Here is a 27,995-nt window from a genome sequence, read left to right as displayed (position 1 = left end):
TCTCCCTCTCCCAACATGGCGGCCTCAGCAAAAAAGAAGAAGAAGAAGGGGAACACTATCTCCCTAACAGACTTTCTGGCTGAGGGTGGAGGGACTGGGGGAGGAAGCACCTATGTCCCCAAACCAGTCAGCTGGGCTGATGAAACAGACGGCCTGGAAGGAGATGTTTCAACCACTTGGCACAGTAATGACGATGACGTGTATAGAGCACCTCCAATTGACCGTTCCATCCTGCCCACTGCTCCACGGGCTGCTCGGGAACCCAATATCGACCGGAGCCGTCTTCCAAAATCGCCACCCTATACTGCTTTTCTAGGGAACCTGCCCTATGATGTCACAGAAGATTCCATTAAGGAATTCTTTAGAGGATTAAATATCAGTGCAGTGCGTTTACCACGTGAACCCAGCAATCCAGAGAGGTGGAAAGGTTTTGGTTACGCTGAGTTTGAGGACCTGGATTCTTTGCTCAGTGCCCTGAGCCTCAACGAAGAGTCTCTAGGTAACAGGAGAATTCGAGTGGACGTTGCTGATCAAGCACAGGATAAAGATAGGGGTGATCATTCTTTTGGCCGAGATAGAAATCGGGATTCTGACAAAACAGATACAGCGTCCTGCCACGGACAGCTTCGATGACTACCCACCTAGGAGAGGTGATGATAGCTTTGGAGACAAGGATCGAGACCGTTACGATTCAGACTGATACCGTGATGGATATCGGGATGGGTATCGTGATGGTCCACGCCGAGATATGGACCGATACGGAGGCCGGGATCGCTATAATGACCGAGGCAGCCGAGACTATGACAGAGGCTACGATTCCAGGATAGGCAGTGGCAGAAGAGCATTTGGTAGTGGGTACCGAAGGGATGACGACTACAGAGGAGGCGGGGACCGCTATGAAGACAGATACGACAGGCGAGACAATCGGTCCTGGAGCTCCAGAGATGATTACTCTCGGGATGACTATAGGCGTGATGATAGAGGTCCCCCCCAAAGACCCAAACTGAATCTAAAGCCTCGGAGTACTCCTAAGGAAGATGATTCCTCCGCTAGCACCTCCCAGTCTCGTCGAGCGGCCTCTATCTTTGGAGGGGCAAAGCCTGTTGACACAGCTGCTAGAGAGTGAGAAGTAGAAGAGCGGCTGCAGAAGGAGCAGGAGAAGCTGCAGCACCAGCTGGATGAGCCAAAACTAGAGCGACGGCCTCGAGAGAGACACCCAAGCTGGCGAAGTGAAGAGACTCAGGAACGGGAACGGTCCAGGACAGGAAGTGAGTCATCACAGACTGGAACCTCGGCCACAACTGGCAGAAGTAAGTCAGACCAGGATGCATGAAGGAGAGAGAGAGTGAGAAGTCTCTAGAAAATAAAACACCGAATAAGGAGGAAGACTGTCACTCTCCAACTTCTAAGCCACCCAAATCTGAACAGCCTCTGAAGGTAATGCCAGCCCCTCCACCAAAGGAGAATGCTTGGGTGAAGCGAAGTTCTAACCCTCCTGCCCGATCTCAGAGCTCGGACACAGAGCAAAAGTCCCCCACGAGTGGTGGAGAGAAAGCAGTCCCGGCTCAGCCCCGGAGGAAGGACCAGCAAGGAGAGGCATCTCTAAATTTCATTTCACTAAAGCAGATGAAAACAAAGTAGATGGGGTGAGTGTCCCAAAAGGCCACAGTGGGAACTCCAGCTGTGGTCCAGGAGACGGAGGGAACAAAGACCACTGGAAGGAGCCGGATAGGAAAGACGGCAAAAAGGATTAAGACTCCCGATCTGCACCTGAGCCAAAGAAACCTGAAGAAAATCCAGCTTCCAAGTTCAGTTCTGCAAGCAAGTATGCTGCTCTCTCCATTGATGGTGAAGATGAGAACGAGGGAGAAAATTACACCAAATAGACCTCTGCATCCTGTGCTTTCTCCTAGTTTCTCCACCCTGGAACATTCGAGAGCAAATCAAACCTCTACCCAGACAAGACAATAAAACTCATCATCTCCTGGAGACCTTTCTTAACTTTTTTTTTAAAAAAACAAAAAACAGTGAAATGAAATTCTTTTGCATGCTGCTGCAGCCTTTAAAGTATTGAACTAACTGGAGAATCGCCAATGTAGCCAGAGAGAAAGAGAAGTACAGCTTTTAACAGGAAAGTTGTGCATTTTTCCGGAAAAAAAAAACAAAACTTTAGTATATATAAATAATTTAAAATATATAATTTACAATATATAAATAAAATTTAGAATATACATTTTAGCATACATAAATATTATATTTCACAACTGACTTTCTGGAACTTCTCCCTCTTTTTTGGGGGAGTGTTCAGCAGTGTTCTCCATCTTTCCTCCTCTACTAACTGTTCTTTGTCCCAGTTAACATTTGACTTTGGCTATTTTTAATTCTCTAATATGATTTAATTCAAATCAACTATTTTATATTCCCACATATTTTACAGAATTGAGTTAAATTTTGTAGATATAAGAATAACTACAAGTTGTATTGATGAACATAATCATCTACACACTCATGCATTGATCACATATTTATATATTCACTTACACATTTATCTAATAAATAGCTGGTTTCTCTTATTTGCTATATACTGATCTATGAACTGGAGATGGAAAGCTCAACAAGACCAATATAGTCTCTTCAATATAGTCTCTTCTGTCATAGAGTTTAGAACTAGTAGGGCATACAAACAAGAAAACAGGCAACTGCAATCCTATTTGTTAGATGTAAAGTACGAATATAACCGAGGACATGCAGAATAATATAGGGTATCTTTGGGGAGCAGGCTTGTGAGGAACTGACACTACCTGGGACCTAAAAGGAGATGGTTCTCAGCATGGAGAATAATAGGGACACAATCTTGGAACAAGAGGAAGCAGTGTTTGTATCCCAGTAACTAAAAATTTATTTCTTAATACTTTTTTAAAGATTTTTAAAAAAATTATTGATTCATGAGAGTCACACACAGAGAGACAGAGACACATAGGAAGAGGGAGAAGCAGGCACTCTGTGATGTGGGACTCAATCCCAGGACCCCACGATCATGACCTGAGCTAAATGCTCAGCCACTGAGCCATCCAGGTACCCCCCGTAACTAAAATTTTAGCATCAGTTAGATCATTTAGAGCTGTGGATCATATTGAAGGCACAGTCAATAATCATTACCATTACTTTTTCTTGTAACCAACATGTGTTGGAATATTCTCTAGTAATGCTGAGCATCCAAGGTATAAGCACCAACAAGGCAAACAGTTATTTGATCCAAAACTGGAAAGTGAGAATACGGAATAAGAAAAATAGGGAAAACGAATTGAAGGTATTTGTGAGAGAGTGAATGTATTGCGGCAACTACACTAGATATGGAAATAAGAAGATACAGATATAGAAAGAGTTCAAGGTCTCTAGGGGCCTCTGTGATGGCAAACAGGCAAGATTAGAATAACTGAACAGGTTGAAAGAATAGGAAGTTATATTTGTTGGACAACATGTTTTATGTTATGATTTGAGTGTTGAGGGTCATATAAGATGTTTTCATGATGCAGAGGGATGCTAGGGAAGAGGGTGTTGTAGTGGGAAAGAAATAGTAGAGGAATTGAGAGATTTAACCATGGGGTGATTCTTCCATGTGGACACTGAGGTCAAGCATAAAGACTCAAGATGTCCAGGTGCTAAAATGGTGGACGCTTTTCAAAAAATGGTACATAGTGACCAGGGAGACTAGCAAAAGTCATTGATGAAGCAGAGTTGATTGGCATGGATGCCAAAAGAGGGCTTCACAAGGGAGCGGAGGAGTAACAATTAGTAAGTTAATGTGAATAACTGGGAGAGCACAAAACCATCTCAGGGAGGGGGCACAGGGCACCAAGAACAAGAGCAGCCTCCCCTTCCCTGGTTGCCTTGCAGGGAAGGGACATCCTCAGTGAAGACCAAGTTTGAAGGAAGGCAGCATGCAGGGGTACCTGTGATGAATGGAAGTCTGCTTACCATGGAAAGAGATTTCTAGAAAAAATTGGAGATGTTAGGAATAACAAGAGTGGGGGTTTGGACAGGGGAGAGAAATCACAGAGCAATGTGAGGATAGTGAACTGGAAGAACACAGAGGAGAGGAAGAGTTTCTATCTCAGGTATTTCTCTGAGGTGTGATTATTATAGATGAATTCCAGAACATTTTCAGGCATCTGTCCAGCTGTCCTTTGACAGAGATTCAGGGAAGGGGAAGTGTAGCATAGTTACTGAGTCTTTTAGGAAGGCCATGGGGGTTGTTCTACTCCAAATAAGTAGGTTCACAATGGCGTTCTGTTTCTCAGGACTTTCATCTTTTGGAAATAGCAGCAGCTTGTGGTGTTTGGAGAATTTTGCATCTTTTATGGTATTCAGCTGTGCCCTAGATTTATTATAGGCTCTGGAATATGGTGAAGGATCTTATTTTTTTAAATGTGCATTATCTTTTCAGTCAGTATTATTCTATTTTAAACAGTTGGGTTTTTTATATTTAACTCTAATTGTTTTGCCAGTTATAAGAACAACTTAGGTATTTTGGATTAGCATTTGGGTTTTTCTCTTGAGAATTTCCTTTATCAGAAATGATCATTGTCTCAATACTGCTTTCTTAACTATTCTTAAATACTACTGCTGGGATTCAAGTGTTATTCCAGTTCATCATGCTGCTAATTGTAGCAGTGGAATCTAGAGTGAAATTGAATTTGATGTAGACAAATAGTATTTGTAGAAACCTTTCTTCAGTAAATTGGGTTACTAAAGTAAAGTGAAACACCAGAAAGGCACATGTGTTTTTCCCTTAACTTGGATATTACATATTATTTCCAGATTTTATCTTCTAGAAAACTGTGTTGATGATAATATTAACTTAAATCTGCTTGATAAAGCTGTATGGTTAAGACCTGGGATTAAAAATCCTGGTATGAGGCCTCTACAAACACAATTTCATTTTGTTCTGTTCTGTGACCTAGTGAAGGTCATTTTCCCTGTTTTTATCCTCACCATCTGAAATAGTACTTGTGACTAGAATTTAGCAATTGTGGAGTATATCATATTTATAAAATGCCTTAGCAAAGGGTATTTTACTATGTAGAGATCCAAGCAGAGAGTGCTCCATTTGTCTTAAGAAGAAATATAAAAGTTAATTGATTTTCAGAGGATAACTGTAACCAAGACTGGAACCCACATTATCTCATCTTGGTTTATAACTTCTGGTGTATTTTATTCAGTATCTACTGAATAATCTGAAGTGAGGGCTAATGATTTTAGGTTTATTTAGTGTTTTTATAAAACTGCTTTGTAAGTGAAAGTCATTATTTGCAGTTGGCAAAAACAGTGAATGGATGGTAATGAAAATTCACATTCATGGACCATTATCTTGTCATTAAGATGATCATTATGAGAACTATATGGTACCATGGAAGTGCTTGGGGCCTTTTGAAAAGAAAAGCAAAATACACAAGTACATTTGTGTTAAAGTTATAGCACTGCAAAATAGATGCCTGCATGTAGCTAAGGATGGGAAAGTAACATGAAAGTAATTACATTTTTTCAAGTAACAGGATTGTAGTTATTTTTTCTCTCATATTGATTTCTCTTAAAAATATATTTTTATCTATTCAGTAAAATTACCTTAAAATTGCATTCATGATTATTTGCAGTTTCATTCATCCAAATGTTTATTGATCCTTTGGTATATGATAGATACTATTTTAGGTGCTGACAGTATATTTTGAATAGATAAAAATAAAATTCTTGGTATTTTGTTTCTTAACTGTAATTCACTAGGTATTTTTGGCAAATATGTGGAGGAGGAATACTGGGGTCTTTCAGGGTTCTCTTGATCATTTTATGTAAGCTTGTCTCTGTTTGCAGGTAAGTCCCCAAAAAGATCACCAGAAAAATCTATTGGTTAAGAAAAACTAAGATTAGTCTCATTGGAATAAAGAATACTTCCTTTAAACTTAGAAATATTTCAGAAAGAGGAAGTAAAGAAAGGATGTTCATAGAGTCTTACAGCCTGGTCTTGGTAGGTGGAGAAATGGTTGGGATTGCACCTGATTTAAAGACCTAATAGCTTGGGGCACTTGAGTGGCTCATTTTATTAAGCATCCAACTTTGGTTTTGTGTCAGGTCATGATTTCAGAGTCATGGGATCAAGTCCAAATTGGGCTCCGTGTTCAGCGGGGAGTCTGCTTGAAAATTCTCTCCCTCTCTCCCTCTACTCATCCTTTCCTGCACCACCTCACCCTGCTCATGCTGTCTCTTTCTCTCAAATAAATAAAGTAAAATATTAAAAAGAATAAAGATCTGATAGCTTTGGCTTAATGGATTCTTGCAGAAAAGTGGGGGTCTTAAAGCAGGTTCTGATGCATAAACTATCAATTTTGTTAAATAAGGTATTTTCTTTGTTTTATAGTCTTTCTAGGAATAAGCATTCCCTGGAACAAGTACCTAAGTTGTTTTATCTGGTCCCAGTATTTTTTTTTAAATATTTTATTCATTTATTCATGAGAGACACACAGAGAGAGAGAGAGAGAGGCAGAGAGGCAGAGGGAGAAGCAGGCTCCGTATAAGGAGCCTGACGTGGGACTCGATCCTGGGACTCCAGGATCATGCCCTGGGCTGAAGTCAGGCACCAAACTGCTGAGCCACCTAGGGATCCCCTGGTCCCGGCATTTGTTTAGCACTAAAGTAGGCACTTAAGCTTTGACCCCAAACTTAAGCACTGGGACAGGAAAATATTTTGGTTTTAGTCCTTTCTACCTTCTTTCTTAGTTAACCTACCTACTGTGATCTAAATGTTTGTACTCTACACCTCAAGTTCATATTTTGAAATCGTAACCCCCACAGGGATAGTATTAGGATATGGGGTCTTTGTGGGAGATGATAAGATCATGAAGGTAGAGCCCTCATGAATGGATTTAGTGCTCTTATAAAAGAGCCCCCAGAGAGATCCCTCACCCCTTCGACTAAGCAAGAAAGCCATCTGTGGAGCAGGAGGTGGGCTCTCAGAAGACAACAGATATGCTAATGCTTTGATCTTGGATTTCCCAAACTACAGGACTGTGAAAATAAATTTCTATTCTTCATAAGTCACTCAGTTTATGGTATTTTGTTATAACAGCCTGAATGGACTAAGATGCTAGGTTTATACTCATTCAGACAGACATTACAATGAGAGATGCTCTGTATTCTCTGTTTTTGTTTTTGTTTTTTAAACTTATATTACTGTCACCCCATTGCTTGAGAATGTTAACCTGGGGATAGACAAGGGGATGAGAACTTAAGGAAGATTCTGGAATAAAAAACTGGTTTGGTCAGTATCCAGTACCCTTCTCTTTGGATGGAGTCTCAGAGTAAGTAGGAGACAGGGCCTAGTCTTCCACAGGGAAGCTATAGAGGGCAGATATTCCCACTGCACACCTCTTTGGCAGTTAGATCTCAGTGTGGTCGATCTGTTACTTCTACCATGACTTTGATTCTTAAGGGAATGGCTTAGACCCATCAAGACATGTGGCACTACTGAGTGGAAAAGTTAGAGGTATGGTGGCTGTGGCTGCCGACAGTGTGACCAGCAGTGTGTCGAGCTGGTGAGTAGCAGGATTCTAGGGAGACTAATGGTGTGATTACATTCTGGCGGTTCATTACCCACCCAGATCCTGCTCATGTCTGGTCCTTCAAGCTCCCTGTCCATTCTGACTTCTATATGCATCTGATGAATTTCTTTTCCTGTTAAAATTAATCAGTATTGATTTCTATTGTTTGCAACACAGAACCCCGACACATACGCAAGCCTTAATGAATTTATTATAAGGCTTTACCACTCCAGAAACTAACATATGGGAAGTTCTCTGAGTTTTTCAGGACTTATATTGTAAAATCAGTAGTAAAAGTTAGTAGAGAGGAACCAAAAGGGAAAATTGAGTTTTCATTTCAGTGCATTGGTTTTACATAAAAGGTTAACAAAAAGGAGGGTAGTGGAAAGAAGAATCTCTCAAGATGTTCCTGGCGGAGTTTGTGAAACTCTCAGTAAGGAGACAAGGACAGGGTTTCATTGTAATTATTCCCTTTTGGCTGTTCAAGCTGGTAGGCTTAAAATGGACTCCTAATGAGAGTGGTTTGCACTGCATTAATTAAGTGCATGAAATTACAAACTGCATGTCTTTTCTCTCTGGAGAATATTCTTCCTCTATAACTACTAGTTTATTTTAATTTCTCTCTCTTTCTCTTTTAAAAAAAAAAGTTTTCTCTGAAGGAAAATTAACTCTGTTGTTAGTTTAATGAGAAAGCCTGCCCTTTGGATATGGGAGCATACTTCTCTCTCACGCTTCCTTATATAGCTTATCAGAATTGTTCCTCATATAGAATTTTGAGGAAAAAGATGAGAAACTGTCAGTTAAACCTTCCTTACAGGTAGGTGTCCTTGTCCTTTAGGAGTCATTTATCTTTGTTGTAGTTTGTCCGTGTGTGTGTCTTTGCATGTGCATGCACATGAATGTGGCCTATTAAGAAGACTTATTTCAGAGAGACATGATTTCCTAATCCTTATCATCAATCTGCAGAGAGGACATAGGCATGTAACCTCAGCATTCTCAGAAACCCTAGCATGCATGCCTTTCCTTCTTGCTACCTTCTTTCTACCTTAATAGAGCATCTTAATTATATCCACAGATTTTTAACCTCAGTTATAATTCCATGCTCCAGAATTTGTTTCCTTCATAGAAAAATATCTGTTCTTCAGGGAGTCTGTTCTAGTCAAATAGAAAGGATGAAATAAGGCCAAATCTTCATGAGATGGAAATAATTACAATTAACTTAATCACTTGTTCCAGTGTTAATGGTGGAATTATGGGGAAAAATGGATGGACATTTGAATTTCCCCAATTCTTCAGAATATTAATTCCATATCCAATGCTGTCTCTTCTAGCAGAAAAAAAAATCTGGTTAGGTTAAGAGAAAACGCAAATGGAATAGTTTAAAAAGGTTCTTGCATTGGCAATTTTCCTTCCAGAAGAAATGAACCTTCTCTGATACCTGCCTGAAGTTACTGAAGTTACTCCCCATCTTTCTTTCTTTCTTTCTTTTTAAATTTTATTTATTTATTTGAGAGAGAAAGGGATGCAGAGGCAGCAGTAGAGAAAGAACATCTCCAGCAGACTCTGCACTGAGCGCAGAGTCTGATGCAGGGCTTGATCTCAGGACTCCTGAGATCAAGGATTTCAAAGGAAATCAGGAGCATAACCTTAGCCACAACCAAGAGTTGGATGCTTAATCAACTGAGCTGCCAGGCGCCCCTAATTCCTATCTTTCTGAAGAAAGCGCCACTGACTTCTGCAGTGATCAGATACAGTGACACAAGCGGAACATTATTATGCTAAGTAACCATTACCTGGTTTGAAGGAACCTGGAGATGATAAGGTATCTAAGGTCCAGCAGGTCCTGGGAAAACTCCAGATTGATTCTTCATGTAGATCATCCACACATATAGCCTAATTTACCAATTAGGAAATTATATCTTCAGTGCTTAGATGGTCTCTGGCTTATTGGTCTGAAAAAGTTAATGCACCTTTAACAAATACAAAGGGTCTCTCCTAGAAATATCTTAAACATGTTAAAAATTGACCTTAGCAATGGTCACCTAAAGTCAGTTCAACTTCACCATTATAAAATAGCACTATAAAAACTTAGTTCAAAATAACATGTATTGCCATATAATACCAAGATCTATTATTAAACTGCCAGAGTATTGCTTTCACAATTTGAAAATTATTATTTTTAGAAAAAATGGCTTTGTGTAATACCTTATTAGAGTCTATTAATTGATGAGAAAAAAATGAGATGACATTTGCAAAAAATAAAATTGGCATTAGTTGAAACATCTGTACCATTTCTTTTATTTAAAGGACATTTTTATCCTAGAAAATGACTGACTGCTTCCATTAGCCTCACATCACAACAACAAAATAAAGTTGTCTTTCCATGACTTCTAATTTGCATTTAAATTATCCCCATGGCAGCATTTTGTAAGCACAAGCAAACAAAAGATTGTTTGAGTGACATAGGCCCTTCCACCTGAGAGAGAAATATATCATCTACAAAATTAAAAAATATGGGTTTTAGTAAACATCTCTGAAAAGGAATTATAAGGATCTGCATTCTTTACTTCCTAGAGTTTATCTTTCTAATAATGCTCCAGAAGAAGAGAAATTCTAATATCCTTTCCTTGGAGGGATCACGGAACACTAATGCCCTTTGAGGCATTTTGAAGTAAAAATCATGTGATGTCCTCAAGTAGAATTTCTTTTGCTGTTCTTCATTTTCACTGTTGGCTTTACTTGTCTTTCTAAAATATTTTTGTGTTATAAACTGGTAGTGACTTGGAGATTCAGGGGAGTTGGGGCTAATGGGTGAGATTTTCACTTATGAAGGATCAGAGAGTCTGTAAGGCAGTGGTGGGGCTTAGCCTGTATGCTTGGACAGGGAAGAGCTGTATCATTTCCCCCACCATGCACTTTTGCTTAGAAGATGAGTTAAGATTCAAAAAACCAACTTAGATCAGGGGTTGGCACAGTAGGGCCTACAGGTCAAATCCCATTGACCCCTATTTTTTAAATGAAGTTTTCTTGGATCACACACTACTACTGAAGAGCAGTTAAGATCGAGACTGGCCTGCAGAGCCTAAAATGTTTACTGTCTGACCCTTTAGAGAAAATGTTTGCTGACCACTGACCTGAACTCTAGGCAGTTATGAGTTAGAATTAACTAGCAGAATGAGGCTTTTCAAGTATTAAGAGACTATAAATGTCTGTTTCCTGTGGCAGAGAGGAAGCCAGAGAGTTGGAGCTGTTATCAGGCATGGGCATGCATTCCTTCACTTACCACAAGGATGGAATGCCAAGTCTGAGCCACAGGGGGGATGCCAGGCACTCAGGAATGTGAAGAGAGAGAGAGAATCCTTGCTCACATGGAGATGGACACTAGGATAAAATACTGTTTGATGCAGACAAATATCCCTGCTCTCCTGAATCTTACATTTTGGTGGCATCAAAGGAAATCAGGAACGAGGGCATGGTATGTCTGGAGAGGTTGGAATCTTACTTAGAATGACCAGAAGAGATCTCAGTGAGAGTGGGACTTTAAGTAAAGGTTTGAGGACTTGAGGAAGTTAGCTATACTCTTTGTTGTGCTCCTAGAGATTCTGTTTAGAGGGTAAAAGACAATGAAGCCTAACTAAAGGGCAACATAGAACCACATTTTTCTTTTCTTTTCTTTTTTTAAGTTGGAGAATTAATAGCATCAGTTCGTATGCTGATGGGAACAGTTTTAATTCATTTGGACTCCTGTAATGAAGTGTTATAGGCTGGGCTCATGGACAGTGGAAAGGATGCCATAGTAAGAAGGAAAAACTGATGATGCAGATAGCTGCTAAGGTAATATCTTTGAGTAGATAAGAGGAATGAAGCTAGAGTACAAGAGGAGGAGTGGCCTTGCCATTAGAGCAGGATACTTTATCCACAGTAATATAAAAGAAAGTAGAGTATATGGCACAGATGCAGGTAAGTGGGTAGATGTGGTGGTTGAAAATTTTAGTTGTTCTTTAGTAAGTGTTTTATTTTTTCTTAGCCTGTGTGAAGGCCCTGAGGCAAAAACAGCATTGTATAATCAAGGAATTAAAATGAGGGAAATATAACTGAACTATAAAGTAAGCAATAGTATGGAGCGAGATGAGGCTGGAGAGGTAAACAGGACACAAACAGGACACAAGCCTTAGCCAGACTAAGGCTATAGCACTGGGAAATCAATGAGGAATGGGGTAAAACTGATTTTCTCTTTCAAAAGATCATTGTGGCTATGTTAAAGATTAGGTGGGAGAGTAGAGCCAGAGTATCTTGTCAAACTATTATGAGGCAAGGAAAAATAAAATAAGATGAAAATTGAGAGGAAGACAAACCATAAGAGATGCTGAACTCTAGGAAACAAACTGAGGGTGGCTGGAGGGGAGGAGAATGGGGGAAGGGATAATTGGGTGATGGCCATTAAGGAGGGCACATGATCTAATGAGCACTGGGTGCTGCTCATGGTAATTCACTGGGAGAAAATGACACTGTAGTCCAGAGTAGAGGCAGTGGGTAGAAGAAAAATGGCCAACTTTTGAGAAATAGTTACAGGTAGAATAAACAGATTTACCTGTCTTGTATTTGGGAATAGAAGAAATTGCCCATGTAGAACAAAGAGTTATAGAGATGAGTCTAGAGGTAGACACAGGCACATGGGAGAGAGAGGAGAGAGATCTTGGTTTAGAGCACTGAGCGAGGAAGCTCATTGTTAAAGAGGAGAGCCGAACTCACAACTGGCTAATAGTGAAGAGATTAGGCAACAAAATTGTATGGTGTGGAAGGAGGATACACACCCTATTAGATTATTCTGGTTGGGCCTAAATGCTAGTTATTTCTGATTTTTTTTTTAATTCTGAAATTGACTAATTTTACTTTTATCGAGAAAAAATGTTGAACTTTTCATTTTCATAATGAGACCAAAGTGAGAGTCAAAATCCTAAGGGGAGAAAGAATCAGAACTTAACAGGCAGATTGTTGATTGACATGATGCCAATGGCCACTTCCAGTTGTCATGTTCTAGGCCCTTTCAGAGACCTTTCCTCTTTTGAAGTTTCTCTCATCAACTGACTGCATTTTAATTTCTGCATCTCTCCTTAAGTATGTTAGAACCCAGACTCTGTGAGTAAAATCTCTTTACATCTAATAGACGCAAGTACCCTGCAATATGCATACATCTTTATATTGTAAGATACTTCTGTTCATAAGGAATTATAGTGTTATTGTTATTATCTTATATTATGTTATAGTGTTATTGTTATTATACCTCCACCTATAATGTTATTATTAGGTGGAGGTAAGAAATTGCTATGGGAAAAAAAGAATAAAATCTGGTCTGAGGAGTCCGGTCCTATTAGTTAGACTAGGAGATTTGATATCTTAGGGGTGATTTCAAGCTGAAAAAAACAATGAATGGAACAAGTCACCCCACTTTGAATAGGACTGTGTTTCTCATCTCAGCAGTGGGAAAAAGACATTTTATTTTTAATAAAAGCCCATTTTAAATTAGCGGAAAAGCCCATCCAACATTAAAAGTATATTACTGGAAAGATTATCATGAAAAGTCAAATAGAAAAATCTAAGGAATTTATTTCACAACAAAGGTTGCTGTATTCTATAGGAGAGATTTATCTTCCTGATTCTAAGGTAAATTCAGATGAAGAATCTGTACTTCAGAGACCAGCCTGTTTCTGTATCCTGTTATTTTATTTTTTCTTTTGGTATGATTTGATGCCATTATGTTGTAGTAAACATTTCCTTTGATAGACTGCTAGGAGAGCAAAGAAGGGAGTGAGGGAGATGCACATGGCTGAAAGCATAGGGGTATGAGTAGACAGGTGTGAGGGGAGAGTCCTAAGTCAGGCTATTTCAAACCTGAAAACAGTCTTGCCCAAAATTTTCAAGTCCATGGGATGAAGCTATGAGGGAATTAGAATGCTATTGAAAAGAAGAAAAGTTAAATCTGGTTCCTATTCCTTTGAGATTTTTGGCCAAGATAGAGATGAGAGTATAACCTTTGTATCTAGAGTAGAATATAGAAAGAGCTTCTACTGATCATACATACGCTAATAGAAAAAGAAAGTAGAGAGAAAATGTACAACCTTTTGAGCCACACGTCTCTGCTATCCACCTCTTATTAAGAAAAGTGACTTTGGATCCCTTGGTGGCCCAGTCTCTTAAGCATCTGACTCTTGGTTTCAGTGCAGGTCATGATCTCATGGGTCTTGGGATCTAGCCCCTCCCCAACCTTGTTCTTCTTGCTTGGCCAGCTGACCCTGAGTCTGCTCTTGCACTTGTGAGTGCATGTTCCTCTCTCTCTCATCTCAAACACATCTTAAAAAAAAAAAAAAAAAGAACAATGACTTTAATTCTGTCTCTTTTATAAGACCTTGACTTTTTTTGGATCCGCAAGGCTGCTTATGTGGATATTCCCCTGTCCTCTTCTAGTCTTCTAGTCACCTGCAGAGCAGGTGCAGGGTTGGGGGGATTGGGGGTTGGCTAATGCTTGGGCCTGAAACTGACTCAGTAATGGTGCCCTCTTTAAGAACAAAATTAAATATAACTAATATATTATCAATCAGGTACAAAGTGAGTATTTAAAATTAGAAAAGATATCGTGACAAATTACAAATTTGTGCTGGCATTTATCACAAATATAAAATATTAAAAGTCACAAAATATTGCTAACCAATCAATGTAGTACCTTTTCACTACACTTTTGACTGCATATTATTTGTGTTTCTCTAAATGACACCGAATTAACAATATTTTCTATGGAAAGATTAGAAAGATAACTCCAACTTTTTTTTCTCCAGGATGGTTGATTTTTAAAATTATTTAGAAAAGCTAGGTAATAATTGTCATGTAAATTGTTAAAGTTGTCAGATTTGGAGAAATCTTTAATATGTTTTTTTTCATGTATAAGCTGTAGAATTTTAGGGCAATTTGGGTTTTATATGTGTGTGGTGACTAATCTTACAGATTGCTGATTTAGCTGGTTTAACAGTTTGTCACCGAAATCCTCACTATAGTGTCCTAATTGGTTTAGATCATTTTCATCAATGTCAACATTTTATGTCAGTTCTGGAAAAAAATTTAAAAATTTTCGACATGTTAATTTGATTCACTGTTCTTCATCAATTCAGTTTTTAAGCAACTCAGAAGCCAATTTGTCATTTGTTTTGAAACCACTTTTTCTTAATGAATTACCACCTTTGAGATAATCTGAAAAAATATTGTTAAATTTGCTGCTTGCTCTCTGAATGATTTCTATTGATTTAATCATTTAGTCTCACTACATTTTTTTTCAAATTCCAATAATTGTGTTAGAAATTTATTTATTTCTTCCTTAGTTCTCGAATTAAAAATTTAAGGATAAAAAATATCTTTCATATATGCACAGATCAGGAGTCAGTCATTTCTTACCTATCTTACTGAAACATTCAAAACATCTTTTTAGATTTATATCTTGATATTGGAAGAATATTTATCTTACTTTGAAAAATCTTACAAAAAGCGTAGGGCGAATACATTTCCGGGACCCCACCCCAGAGCCTTGTAAGGTGCTTGTGCAAGCAGAGAGCCTGGCCTCTTCTGCTTCATAATCTTCACTATAAACCCACTCTGTTCCTCCTCTTTCTCTCCAGCACCTCCCACAAACACCCACGTGCATACCTATAATGGTTTGGCTTTTTACCCTATGGGGGTTCTATAAGGTTATTGAATGATTTTCCAACACATGAATCTAAAATGATGCCTCTGCTGTGGTTGTGGTACAGCCGGCTCAAAGGCAGTCTCAGACACTGGACCTATGAACTCTGGGAAGAGCAGTCGTGGAGATGGAGTCATTGTGAGGGGGGAGCAGGGCAGGGCATGACCCCAAGTGGTCAGGGCTACGGAATTGTCTTTCAGGCTGAAAGCTGTTGGCTAACTTACCCAAAGGGCACAGTGGTTGCTTGGGCCCACCTAGAGCTTATGTTCTTGATTATAGGTCCACATCCTATTGATATGGTGACTCCTACTTTATTATTCAGGTTTTCTGCCATCTAAGACCTGGACCAATCACCCTGATTTTGAATTCTTGCTTTTGCACCATTGCCTGATTCAGAATTGAGTCATTTCAATTTCCACTTTTGTCTGTCAGTTCTAGAAGTCAAGGGGTCTTATATGTGAGTCTTATGTTTTCTTCCATAAAGAGTACCAGATAACTTTGTCCATAAGAAAGTGAAACACAGTTTCCTCTGATTGCAACAAAAGAGAGATTTAGAGAGGGAACAGAATGCAATGATATTTAATTATTCATTTTATTAGCAACCAAAGTCCCATAAAGAGAACTTGTTGATCTTATGTGGTAGTAGATCTTCACATGCAGAAGGGAGATCTGAATAAAAGAAAGTTCAGGTGGGTGAGAGGGATGGTTGTAAAAGAAGGAGGTGGCTCTGTAATGGAGGACATTCCAGGACAAAAAGGATGGCTATAATAGAAAGAGGAAGGTATGAGGTATAGCTTAATATCTGCCTACTACCAAAAGGCAACCCTCATAGCTGACAGTTAATGTGGTTAAATAACTGGGACAGAATATTAAACAAGAAAATTCTCCCAACTGTGTTGGGTGGAATTCTCCGGCTTGGATGAAAAGGAGCAGAGCAATTGCTGTATTGTCCTGAAAGCTGAAGCTTGAGCTGATTCAAGCCGATTTCTGTGTTATCCCTAGGAATTTCCTTCTTATTTTGAGCAGAGGAATGGACTTAGATGGGGCAGCATGTTCCTGCAAGTTGGCAGGCACCCAGTTAACAGAATAACTGATTTGCAACTTAGGCTGCACATGCCAAATGAATTGCCAAGCAGACATTGCTTGGGGAAAATACTTGCTAAAATTGAAAAGATTACTAGCTAGATGGATTGGACACTTACCAGTGTCAACTGTTGTTATACATAGTGTTTTAATTTTTTAAAAATGTGATATGCACAGATAAAAAATTCAAATAAAAGAATTTGTACTAGATTGTCTCTTTTTCTTACCCGAGATTTCCAATTTTCCAATCCCTTCTCTGAGGCACAACCACCGTAGAGTTTATGCATATACAAGTATATATAACTAATTTTTATTTATTAAATACCTATGTTTTTAGAGTAGGCATATAAAATTTGACTGTAATAATCATGATTGCTTTCATATATTTCCTTATTCTTGTATGTTTGTTTTGTTTTAAACTTCAGGATTTATAAACTTCAGCCTAGGTAAAAGAAAATCTGTAAATATTTCTGTTAGAAGCTTAGAAATCCATTATTTTCTCTTCTTTTTTCTTTTTTAAACTTATCTTTAAAAAGAATGTTCATTCTAGAAAATTTGGAAGATATGGAAAAGTATAAAGGAAAACATTTAAAATTATTTTACTGTAACAGAGAAAAATAATGTTAATCACATTATCGAAGTATTTTTCCAACTTTATTGAGATATCATTGACAAATTTGTATTATATTTAAATTATACAACACGATGATTTAATATATACATACATTTTGAAGTAAATCCCACAATCATGTTAATTCACATATCTGTTGTTTCACATAGTTACTTTTTTTTTATAAGAAGTGTAAGATTTATGCTTAGCAAATACAAGTGCGCAATATGGTATTTTTAACTATAGTCACTATGTTATACGTTAAATCCTGAGAAGTTTTTTTTTTTTAATTTTTTATTGGTGTTCAATTTACTAACATACAGAATAACCCCCAGTGCCCATCACCCATTCACTCACACCCCCCGCCCTCCTCCCCTTCTACCACCCCTAGTTCGTTTCCCAGAGTTAGCAGTCTTTACGTTCTGTCTCCCTTTCTGATATTTCCCACACATTTCTTCTCCGTTCCCTTATATTCCCTTTCACTATTATTTATATTCCCCAAATGAATGAGAACATATAATGTTTGTCCTTCTCCGACTGACTTACTTCACTCAGCATAATACCCTCCAGTTCCATCCACGTTGAAGCAAATGGTGGGTATTTGTCATTTCTAATAGCTGAGTAATATTCCATTGTATACATAAACCACATCTTCTTTATCCATTCATCTTTCGTTGGACACCGAGGCTCCTTCCACAGTTTGGCTATCGTGGCCAATGCTGCTATAAACATTGGGGTGCAGGTGTCCCGGCGTTTCACTGCATCTGTATCTTTGGGGTAAATCCCCAACAGTGCAATTGCTGGGTCGTAGGGAAGGTCTATTTTTAACTGTTTGAGGAACCTCCACACAGTTTTCCAGAGTGGCTGCACCAGTTCACATTCCCACCAACAGTGTAAGAGGGTTCCCTTTTCTCCGCATCCCCTCCAACATTTGTTGTTTCCTGCCTTGTTAATTTTCCCCATTCTCACTGGTGTGAGGTGGTATCTCATTGTGGTTTTGATTTGTATTTCCCTGATGGCAAGTGATGCAGAGCATTTTCTCATATGCATGTTGGCCATGTCTATGTCTTCCTCTGTGAGATTTCTCTTCATGTCTTTTGCCCATTTCATGATTGGATTGTTTGTTTCTTTGGTGTTGAGTTTAATAAGTTCTTTATAGATCTTGGAAACTATCCCTTTATCTGATATGTCATTTGCAAATATCTCCTCCCATTCTGTAGGTTGTCTTTTAGTTTTGTTGACTGTATCCTTTGCTGTGCAAAAGCTTCTTATCTTGATGAAGTCCCAATAGTTCATTTTTGCTTTTGTTTCTTTTGCCTTCGTGGATGTATCTTGCAAGAAGTTACTGTGGCTGAGTTCAAAAAGGGTGTTGCCTGTGTTCTTCTCTAGGATTTTGATGGAATCTTGTCTCACATTTAGATCTTTCATCCATTTTGAGTTTATCTTTGTGTGTGGTGAAAGAGAGTGGTCTCGTTTCATTCTTCTGCATGTGGATGTCCAATTTTCCCAGCACCATTTATTGAAGAGACTGTCTGAAATTGAAGCAGTCATCAAAAACCTCCCAAGACACAAGAGTCCAGGGCCAGATGGCTTCCCAGGGGAATTTTATCAAACGTTTAAAGAAGAAACCATACCTATTCTCCTAAAGCTGTTTGGAAAGATAGAAAGAGATGGAGTACTTCCAAATTCGTTCTATGAGGCCAGCATCACCTTAATTCCAAAACCAGACAAAGACCCTACCAAAAAGGAGAATTACAGACCAATATCCCTGATGAACATGGATGCAAAAATTCTCAACAAGATACTAGCCAATAGGATCCAACAGTACATTAAGAAAATTATTCACCGGGATCCCTGGGTGGCACAGCGGTTTGGCGCCTGCCTTTGGCCCAGGGCGCGATCCTGGAGACCCGGGATCGAATCCCACGTTGGGCTCCCGGTGCATGGAGCCTGCTTCTCCCTCTGCCTGTGTCTCTGCCTCTCTCTCTCTCTCTGTGACTATCATAAATAAATAAAAATTAAAAAAAAAAAGAAAATTATTCACCATGACCAAGTAGGATTTATTCCTGGGACACAAGGCTGGTTCAACACCCGTAAAACAATCAATGTGATTCATCATATCAGCAAGAGAAAAACCAAGAACCATATGATCCTCTCATTAGATGCAGAGAAAGCATTTGACAAAATACAGCATCCATTCCTGATCAAAACTCTTCAGAGTGTAGGGATAGAGGGAACATTCCTCGACATCTTAAAAGCCATCTATGAAAAGCCCACAGCAAATATCATTCTCAACGGGGAAGCACTAGGAGCCTTTCCCCTAAAATCAGGAACAAGACAGGGATGTCCACTCTCACCACTGCTATTCAACATAGTACTAGAAGTCCTAGCCTCAGCAATCAGACAACAAAAAGACATTAAAGGCATTCAAATTGGCAAAGAAGAAGTCAAACTCTCCCTCTTCGCCGATGACATGATACTCTACATAGAAAACCCAAAAGTCTCCACCCCAAGATTGCTAGAACTCATACAGCAATTCGGTAGCGTGGCAGGATACAAAATCAATGCCCAGAAATCAGTGGCATTTCTATACACTAACAATGAGACTGAAGAAAGAGAAATTAAGGAGTCAATTCCATTTACAATTGCACCCAAAAGCATAAGATACCTAGGAATAAACCTAACCAAAGATGTAAAGGATCTATACCCTCAAAACTATAGAACACTTCTGAAAGAAATTGAGGAAGACACAAAGAGATGTAAAAATATTCCATGCTCATGGATTGGCAGAATTAATATTGTGAAAATGTCAATGTTACCCAGGGCAATATACATGTTTAATGCAATCCCTATCAAAATACCATGGACTTTCTTCAGAGAGTTTGAACAAATTATTTTAAGATTTGTGTGGAATCAGAAAAGACCCCGAATAGCCAGGGGAATTTTAAAAAAGAAAACCATATCTGGGGGCCTCACATTGCCAGATTTCAGGTTGTACTACAAAGCTGTGGTAATCAAGACAGTGTGGTACTGGCACAAAAACAGACACATAGATCAGTGGAACAGAATAGAGAACCCAGAAGTGGACCCTGAACTTTATGGTCAACTAATATTCGATAAAGGAGGAAAGACTATCCATTGGAAGAAAGACTGAGAAGTTATTAATCTTGTAATTGAAAGTTTGTATCCTTTTACTAACCTTTCCTCATTTAACTCAACCCCTGTCAATCACCTTTCTAGTCTCTGTTTCTTTGAGCGCAGCTATTTAAAAAATTATTGTTATTGCTATTTTTAGATTTCACATTGAAGTGTATCATGCAGTATATGTCTTTCCTTATCCAGCTTATTTCACTTAGCAATAATGTCCTCGGGGTTCATCCATGTTATCATGTGACAGGATTTCCTTCTTTTCCTTAAGGCTGAATAACATTACACTCTGTGTGTGTTTATATGTGTGTGTATCACATTTTCTTTATTGATACATACATCAATAGACACCAAGGTTTTTTTTTAGACCTTGGCTATTGTCAGTAATGCTGCTTTGAACCTGGTAGTACAGATATCTCTTCAAGATAGTGATTTCATTTTCTTTGTACATATATCCAGAAGTGGAATGCTGGATCATATGGTAGTTCTAGTTTTAATTTTTTTCAGGAACCTCCATAATGGTTTCCATAGTGACCGTACCAGTTTGCTTTCCCACCAGCAGCATACAAGGGTTCACCTTTCTCCATATCCTCATCAGCATTTATCTCTTGTCTTTTTGATAACTGACATCTTAATAGGTGTGAAGTGATATCTCACAAAGGTTTTGATTTGTATTTCCCTGATAATTAGTGATTTTGAGCACCTTTTCATGTACTTGCTGGGCACTTATATGTTGTTGTCTTATGAAAAATGTTGTTAGTGTTTTGGTAAGGATTGAATTGAATCTATAGATTACTTTGAGTAAATTTCTAACAGAAGACTTATTAAGTCAAATAATATATTCTTAGAGGGTTAGTACAACTATATGTTGTGCATTCCAGATATCTGTTATATAATTTTCATAGGAGGTTTAGATTAAACATATATTTTTGTGTACCCATTATGTTCCAGCTTTTGTCCTGCATATCATTCGCATACGTGAACTTACTTAATGCAAGAATTCACTAAACTTCACTGAGAACCAAGAAGAAAAGGGCTTGGGGCACAGTGTATGTCATTCATCTAAATTTGTCTGAGGAGTGATTTCTTATCTGGTATTCTAGTAAATTCTTAAAAGATAAGGAGGGTACCTTCAAGGTGGTGACATTTTGCAGCTGGGTCTTTGGGTATAAGAAGGAGTTCTTATTCAATATGCCAGTGCCACAGTTTGAGCTAAAATATCTTTAGATCTACCATCTCTAATAATAACAACCATCTCTGACTTTTTAGTCTTTCTTGCTTTTCTTCTATTACTTATAGATCTGACTCTTTCACCTGAACACATTCCTTCATGCTGCTGAAATAACTGCCAAAATATTAGGTCACTAAATCCTAAACCAGGATATGGGCCTCATATGCTAAAATAACTTTTGGGAAGGTGTCCCTTTTATAAATGCTCAGTTCTTCTTGACTAGTGGTAATAGTACTTGTCATATCACTTCTTGTTCTTTCTCTCCTTTTTTAAATAAGGAATATAAAAATCTTGCAGGAAATTGAGAATTTAGTGTGGTCCAGATTCAGTGTGACTGTTGAATGACTCTTCCCTTCCCTAAGCCTTGTTACTAGTTCTTTCCATACTCTAATGTATGTAGTTTAAATTGTGTAAGTAAAGCAGGAGGGAAAATACTGCTGCCTTATTAGGTATCATTTAAACAGATGTATTACATAATATTAAAAATCTTCACAATATTCCTTTTAGTTTATAGTTCTGTGAGCAATATAAATAATTTGATAAGTGCTGGGCCTGATCAGCCATTTTAATATCTTGCCAAGAATAGATTGAGAACTGTGAAATTGTGTTAGTAAATGCAGATTTCCAAACTTACTGAAAAATATATTCTGCAATATTAAAGGATGCTTTTATGCTCAAATTAATGTTGAGGTTTTTCCCAGCTTTATGAAGTGAATGTTAATGAAGAAGTTAGTTGGCTCTATCAAGGGTATTATTACTTTTTTGTGTGTGAAAAGTATGAATTAAATTTAAAATGTTTACCTTTTGGTTTCAAAGTTTTACAGAATATAAATATTTAACAAATATTTTTATATATTTTATTATCAAAATATAATTCACACTTGCAGTATTTCTCTTCTGCATAAGTAGGACATGATTCCAACTCTCATGTTTTTCATATAAACATTAGACTATTTTTTAAAGACTTAAAAACATTTCTATTTAAGTAGCTAGAAGAAATACTGCCTATAGTTGTATGAGACCAGTGCTTATTAGGTCAATATTTTGAAAAGCAGTTTAACGAAGAAGATGGTGAAATATTAACCACCTCCCCTCCTTAACCTTCCCAAGGTGAAGATATGAGTAATAACAAATGTTCAGGGAGCTCCTTTGTAAAGGGACTTATTAATGATCTACTTCTCCATACCAAAACATCCCAAAACTTAGTGACTCAGAGCAACAATAATATTTTATTATCTCATGGTTTCTGTGAGTCAGAATATTGAACCAGGTAGAGTGGAGATGACCGGTCTCTTCTCTACAATGGCTCAGGCCTCGGCTGAAGACTCTAGAGGTTGGCAACTGGAATCATTCACTTGTATGCGTGATGATTGATATAAACTATACAGTGTCTGTCCAAGCATTCTCTCCCAAAGGGCTAGTTTGGGTTTCTTCACAGCATAGTGGCTGGGATCCAATAGCAAGCAGAGAGAAAAAGAGAGAGAAGAGACAGAGACACAGAGACAGAGAAAGGCCGGGAGAGAGAGAGCAAGAGAGTCTGTTAGAAGCAGTGTTTTTTTGTTTGTTTTTTTGTTTGTTTTTTGTCTGTTTGTTTTGTTTGTTTTTTTATGATCTAACTTTGGAAACTATAGAGCATCACTTTGGCCATATTTCATTGGTTAAGTCAGTCACAAGCTTCTTCCAGGAATTAAAGGGAGAGAACATAGACCATACCTGTGAGAGGAATGCCAGTCATAACATAATGTAAGATCTATATATGCAACTTGGGATAACACAGTCTGCTTTGGGTGGGGTTAGGGTTTGAGTGAGTGGGACATAAAAGTTAAGGGCTAGGAGTGGTGGAGTTGGGGGCAGCGGCTATAAGGCTTTTGTGAACTGTGGATGTAAAGTGGCACAGAGAGAGGAAGGGTGAGGAATCTGTTGTCCAGAGATGGACTTTGAGGGGGAAAAAGGAGATATTTAAAGGGAATATTTATAAAGCTTTTCTGTGTGGTATGTAAGGTAAAATATTTTATCCATATTCACTTCTAATCTTTTGAGAAAGTGATATCGCAGTGAATTGTAGTGCTAGATTTGTTTTTTGAAAAGATGCAGTAAACCACTGAATATAGCATCATTGTAAAGATAGGGGAAAAAGTAGAGGTCCACCAAATCTAGGTTATATCTGTTTTCAGAAAATTTTATTCATAAATGCGGCTGCCATGGCCTGATGTTTGGTAATTTCTAAATACCAGTACAAAGACTTGTGCCAGTCAATGGGGACACTTTAATTAGTCAGCTCTGAAATCAGAAATTAGACAACATCATGAATCTTCCACAATCTTACTGAATTAAAGGAAATTACCTTTATTATGAGCTTATATTCTTCCAACATTTTTAGTTTAAAATGGTTTTTATCTTATGAGATGATGGTGACAATAGGTGGTACTTGTGTTTTAGATTTTTAACTCTCCATACTTAGAAAAAAAAAAGTGATCAGCCACTACACTTTATTTCCTAAAACATTTAACTGCCACTCTGAATTGCATTGTTTGTTAGAAAACATTTTATTGATATTGGATATAAAAGGATAATGTAAATTTTTCCTAATGCATGGAAAATTTTCTTTACTTCTTATAATGCCAAAGGATTATGCCCTAGTTATTCTTTTCTTCTATGTACTAACAATAGCTACTCATGCTAAGGCTACTTGAAAATATAAAGAGCCCAACATTCTTCCTTATGTTGGTTTGTTATGAGAATTATGCAAGTTAATATTTGTAAAGAACTTACTTAGGCTTGGCACATAGGATTCAATAGTGTTGCTGTTGATGACATTGATAATGATCCCTCTGAAAGTGCTCTTTTCTGTACTACCCAATTTATGCCCTTGCTTTAAGAGTTTTGAGCCAGACTTGATAATGCTTTATTCAAATTTATGCTGGACTAACTGTTGTTTCTTAAATAATAACTAGTGCAATTTTTAGACTTACTTAATTTTAAATTATTCAGAAATGAAGCAAATGAAAAAAATTTTAAAAATGTATCAGTAACTGGGGTATCTGGTGGCTCAGTTGTTTAAGCAGCTGCTTTCAGCTCAAGTCATAATCTCAGGGTCCTGGGATTGAGCCCTGCATTGGGCTCCCTGTTCAGCAGGAAATCTGCTTCTCCCTCTTCCTCTTCTCCTCCCTCTTGCTCTCTCTCTCACTTGCTCTCTCTCAAATAGATAAATAAGTAATCTTTAAAAAATAAATAAAATATAAATCTTCTCAATGAGTTTATGTAACTAGGTTTAATTATAGCAGTTGGAAGTTCTCACTTATGTTTTTAACTGCCATCCTTCCGAAAAAGATGGAACTAACCACCTAGCTAGAGAGCTAAAAATATTGAACTATACATCTTGGTGCATATCAGTTGTTGGCCTTAGCTTAGAGATGTATGGTTTTTCTCTGAAGATACTGTGAGATATGCAGAACAAAAAACAGGGAAGTATTAATTTGAAATAAGTCATAAATAAAGCACAAAAAATTCAAGATTTCTAAATAAAAGTAACATTTAGGGTAGATACCATTAGATCAGTACTGTACTCTGCTTGAAAAATCTTACCCATTGAAGCTGCAACTCTGATATTTGAAGTGGCCAGTACAAATGAGAACAGGTTTGGGTGTTTATGAGTCACATATAAACACATAACTTTGGTTCTATCATCACAAAATGGATTTAAGTTTAGATATCTCCACATTTCTCCTTAAGTAATAAAAAACCAAGAAAACAAACGAAACAAAAGCAATAATGTCTTATGCTATGCCTACAATAAATGAGGACCAATTATCAGGTAACATGAAGAGTCCTGTAACACAAGGCTATACAGAAACAAGTATGCTACATTTAGTGTGTGGGTAATTCATGTCATCTCAAATATAAAACACAGTGAGTTACTATCTATGGGCAAGTTGTTTCTAAATGTTCAAAGCAATTTATGCATGTTTGACATAATCATACTATAAATAATTGAACCAGAGAATTAGGCTCACATAGTGATGGAGACATCCTCAAGGAATGGACGTCTTATTGCCATGTGATATGAACAGAACTTTTATCATGTTTTATAGCTTGTCCAGATGGTTAGTAATTCCTTTATCATAGATGATATCATATATCATGTAATACAAATCAAAAAGCCTCTCAGACATTTGTACTTTTTCTCTTAAGCAAATATACACATATATACATGCAAATATACACATATAAACATGCAAATATACACATATAAACACAAATACACATATCATTCCAATACTTTTTCTCTTACACACATATGCACATATATATGCACAAATACTCAAACTTCTCCTATCGGAGAATACAAGTTCGACTTCTCTGCCACATACTTACAGCATAATCCTGGACAAGTTACTTAACATTGTTTTGCTTCAGCTTCCTTACGAGTAAAGTGAGGATCAATAAGAGAATATTATCTATCTTATAGGGTGGCTCTGAGGATGAAACGAGGAGGTATATGTAAGATGGTTGGCACACACAGTAAACACTCAATAAATATAACTGGGTGAGAAAATTGAGACCCAGGGAGATCATGACATACTCAAGGTCACTAAGGTAATTCATGGCTAATTAGGATTAGAATCTATATAATGATTCTTAACTCAGTGTTCTTTCCCTTACACTGAGCTGTCTCACTAACTGGCAGCTAATGATCTACTTTCTTGCGTCTTTTATATATACATATAGATTTTAGGTGTCTTCGAACTTGAAAGCATGGGTTGGTGACTTCATCAACTACAGGCTCTAGTGAAGAGCTCTTGGTATTGGGGGCTCAGTGTTCACGGTTAATGATGAGCTTTTAGCATAATATTCCAAGTGAAATTGTTTTATTCATTCCATATTTCTTATTCCTTCTTCAGTAGCTCAATATATAAGAACAGCCAGCCATTACAAAATTAGAATTGCACAGTACACAAGTAACTCCTTCCTCTGTAACTCCCCAGAGAAGAACATGAACTTTCCTGCTAGATTTCTCCAATGTGAAGAAAATAATGTAATTCATCTAGGCTTCGGTTTCTCCATATATAGAATTTGTGTACAGCATTACTCAATCACAAAAGAATTCCATTATAATCTAGCTTATTGTTATGTAAATTCAGGCATTACTCAGGCCACAATATAATCCCAAGAATATAACAAGTATCCATAGGGAAAACCTGTTAGAACATCTCAAGAGTGGGGATTATTTTTAGCATCGAAAAATAACTTTTATATAAAGGAGCTTCACTCACAATGCATTTGTAGCGTTATTAACTGCACTCACTAGTAAACTAATATTTGAGGTATATTTTATACATCTCTATTAGAGTGTACTAGCATACTAAACATTACAGATTACCAACTTGATTGCCTTTGGATTTACTCTGAGGAGTCAATCATATCCCTGAGAATCAGTTGACAAAAGGAGCTTCCTTTTACATATGGCCTTGAAAGGTTAAAATTCCTTTTTATCAGTATCTGCATTTCACACTTCAAGAATCATAAGATTTCAGAAGCAAGTATGTGTACTCAGTTTGCTCTTGATTCTCAGGATATAGTTACTATCCATACAAGGGAACAGCTAGTAACTCTCACGTAGAGGACCAGATGGACCAGTTTGTCCTTCTGTAGACCTATAACCCTGGAACCTTTTATCTGGCCCTTCAGAGCTGCTCTAGCATTCTACTCTTAAGCTGCATGAGCAGGAATTACCCTCATGTTTAAGTGTGAATCAGGAAGGGTATGGCAGGGTAAGGAAGTAGGGGAAAACTTGCTGAGCCCTGCCTTCCAAGGAATAGCAGGAAGTTACTCAGAGGACTGTAAAGTGTCCACTTAGGAAATTGCTGGGAGAAGCGCATTTATATTGTATTATGAAAAGGGAACTTTAAGATTGCTTGAAAATAGCCAGTGTAATAACATAACAACCAATTTCAAAGTTTGCTGGCATGTGACACTCCTCTAGGAATTCTTGGTTTCTAACTCGATCTCATTAGCCACAAATAGAATCTACTAAGTCTAACCAGGAGTCTGGCATTTTGAGAATCAAAACTTTTCTGTTTGAAAACTAGGGCAAAACTCAGTTATAGATCAACAGGGATATGAGAGAAAGAACATGCTAAGAAAGTTTCTGTATTATAAATGTGTAGAACATAATAGTTTGAAGAGGAAGAGATTTCTCCATGAGCCAGAATAAGTATCAGAATGTAGCACACTGAAAAGAGCCGAGTTTACCCAATGAGGCAGAGTTATGGCCCATTAGAATAGATATTGTTATAGCTCGTTAATTTACATAGCAACCCCAAATATGTGTATAGTATTTCACTAGTTAAAGAATGCTTTCCATGAGTCACATTTCACATTTCACATTTAGGTAACTTAGGCTAGTGAGGGCCTGGGTGTGATAATACATTGATCAAAATCAGCTCATCATTGTAGTAGCCTGACAAATGCAAATGATTTCACAAGATGCAAATGGCTTGCATGTTTGAGTAAATTTCTTTAGTTAGTGAAGACATGTCTGTCTTCAATGCATAGCATGTTAAAAATGCAAGATACTTCAGAAAGTCTCTTGGCACAACATTC

At 37.7% G+C, this 27,995-nt stretch overlaps 1 protein-coding gene and 1 pseudogene across 31 annotated transcripts in view; both read left to right on the top strand.

Moving 5' to 3' along the window:
• PDE4D (phosphodiesterase 4D) overlaps positions 1-27,995 on the top strand; it is a 1,448,272-nt gene that overhangs the window by 531,842 nt on the left and 888,435 nt on the right. The gene's annotated exons all lie outside the window — the stretch shown is intronic.
• LOC140633658 (eukaryotic translation initiation factor 4B pseudogene) overlaps positions 16-27,995 on the top strand; it is a 32,012-nt pseudogene continuing 4,032 nt past the window's right edge.

This window comes from Canis lupus, chromosome 5 (genome assembly GCF_048164855.1).
Source record: "Canis lupus baileyi chromosome 5, mCanLup2.hap1, whole genome shotgun sequence".
In the NCBI taxonomy this organism is placed as follows: domain Eukaryota; kingdom Metazoa; phylum Chordata; class Mammalia; order Carnivora; family Canidae; genus Canis; species Canis lupus.
This window is presented reverse-complemented; position numbering and strand designations above follow the sequence as displayed.